This window comes from Pteropus vampyrus, unplaced genomic scaffold (assembly GCF_000151845.1).
Source record: "Pteropus vampyrus isolate Shadow unplaced genomic scaffold, Pvam_2.0 Scaffold239, whole genome shotgun sequence".
Classification (NCBI taxonomy): Eukaryota; Metazoa; Chordata; class Mammalia; order Chiroptera; family Pteropodidae; genus Pteropus; species Pteropus vampyrus.
In genome coordinates, this window is record NW_011889020.1 from 166079 (window position 1) to 168253 (window position 2175).

The 2175-nt window shown below is 68.3% G+C and overlaps 1 protein-coding gene across 1 annotated transcript in view; it reads right to left on the reverse strand.

The window, feature by feature from the left end:
- The window catches only part of RBBP8NL (RBBP8 N-terminal like), a 10158-nt gene that overhangs the window by 871 nt on the left and 7112 nt on the right, over window positions 1-2175 (reverse strand). The window lies entirely within an intron of this gene.

Sequence of the window (2175 nt, forward strand, 5' to 3'; positions counted from 1 at the left end):
CTCGCTGGGTCTCTGCTCAGCCGCTGCTGTGGGGTGAGGGCTGCGGTCCTCGGGGTCCCTCGGGCTCCTGGGCCCTGGGCCGTTTTCTCCCTCAGGATGGCTTCTTGGAGGCTGTGGGAAGTGCAGAGGTGAGGCCAGGACACCTGGCGGTGGCCTCGTGGGTCCTCCCTCAAAGTGACACTGACTCCCGGAGAGGGGATGGGACTTGCCCGTGGAACCCTGACTCTGAGGGCCCTGGGGGCAGTCTCTGGGCACAGAAGCCCACGCTGGCAGAGGTGACTTGTCCTGACAGCAATGGACACTGCAGCCGTGTGGCCCCGCTGGAGGCAAGCCGTGGGAATTTGGTGGGAGGGCAGACCCTCTCCCCAGACTGGACCCTGGCCCCTGAGCCTCCCTCGCTACCCTGCAGGGGGCCTGGGGCATCTGGATAGCCCAAGCTGACCGGAAACGCTCTCAGAGTCCCCGAGACGCTGGCTGGGTGCCTCCATGGGCCTGCCTCGGGCCTCCATGGGCCTGCCTCGGCTGGGGACACAGGGGAAGGGCATCTGGTCCCCGGGACCCTCGCGGGCGAGACCTGCTAAGGCGCTGGGTGCAGGCCTGTCTCTGATGCGGGACAAGCTCCGGTTCTGCGTCCGAACCAGGCTGGAAGCCTGACCCCGAGGACCAGCCCATGACCCTGGGCCAGCTCCCTCACCACTCCGTGTCTCGGTGTCCCCACCCGGGAACAGCGAGCTCCATCACCGGGCAGCTGTGGGCACCTCCCCACGGGTCACGAGATACAAGGGTGCCGCCGGCCACAGCCGGGCACGGGCCCTGTTCTCACTGACCGCCATGTGGGTGTCGTGGGGTGCAGTGCCTGATGGGGAGGCCGGCCCTGGGCCGGGTGCGAGGACCGGGTGGGCTAGGCTCAGAGTGCAGTGCGGGGACATCGGGCGCCCCTACAGGCCGTGCCCACCAGGGTGGTTTCCATATAGTGCCCAACAGGAAGTGCCTCGAAATCAGACAGGCGTGCTGGCCTCCTCCACCGCGGGCCTGAGCAAACACAGGCCGCGGTCACCTTCCTGGCAACAATGGCGCATTGTGGCGGCCACAGCCGGCCTGCCTGGTGGCAGGTCCGCTTGGACAAACAGAGAGTGGCGTCCATTATTAGCTCAGGTGTGCAGAGGCTTCTCAGGCACCTGGAGGCCTGGCTGGAGCTGCCTTTGTGGCCAGAGCAGGAAGTGGGGATGTCCTGACACCCTCAGGTCAGGCGCTGCTCCTGCTGCCCTGCTGGGAGGGGCTGGGCCCACAGACACCACCCCCAGCAGTCCCCAGCCCGGGGGCTACACCCTCTGCTCCTCGTGTAAGGGTCCCAGAGACCCCATCCACTAGGTTGAAGGGGCTGGCCGGGCTGGCAGTGAGGGGCCCGGGGCCAGCACCCACCCAGGCCTGGCCCTGGGCCCCTCCTCCTGAGGGGCCGGCCTTGGGACAGCTTCCAGGGCTGGTGCCTGGGTTCCGAGTGGTCTGAGGATGACATTCCCCAGTGGCCGGGAAGGTGGGTGGACGGCCGGGGCTGCGGCACCCTCCATCCCGCCCGGGCCGCGTACCTTTGTCCCACGGGTCAGAGCACGAAACCCGCTTCCTCTTCTGCTGTGGGCTGAGCCCTCGCTCTGCGGTGCAGAAACACCTGGGCCCCTCGCCGGGAGTGCTCTGTGTGACCCCTGCCTTGGGGCTCAGGCCCACCTGAGGGGTGTGGGGGTGTGGTCAGGGCGAGCAGCCTCCCCCTGAGCCTGGGCAGTCCTGGGTGGCTGCCCCACCTACGAGAAGTGCATGGTTGGGGACCCACCTCACTGTCTGAGGAGTCTGGCTCATCCAGCTCGGCCGACACCGGCCATGGCCGCTCCGGCTTGCTGAGCTCTGCAGGATGCAGGGTGTGGGTCAGGCCAGGCGGGCGGCCGGGGGCTCCAGTGGGAGCGCAGGCCTCTGCTGCCCACCAGGCTAGGGCGAGTGGCACCAACTCCACAGGTGAGGACACTGAGGCACAGAGGGGCCGAGCCCAGGCCCAGAGCTCCAGCGCCCGCGCGGCGACCCCGCCAGCTGGAGCGTCCCCTGGCTCGGTTGCTGTGTAACGGGCAGCTCACTCCCGTCCCTGAGTCCTAATCACTAGGGTGCCCTCCCCTTCCCTGCCTGTGGCCA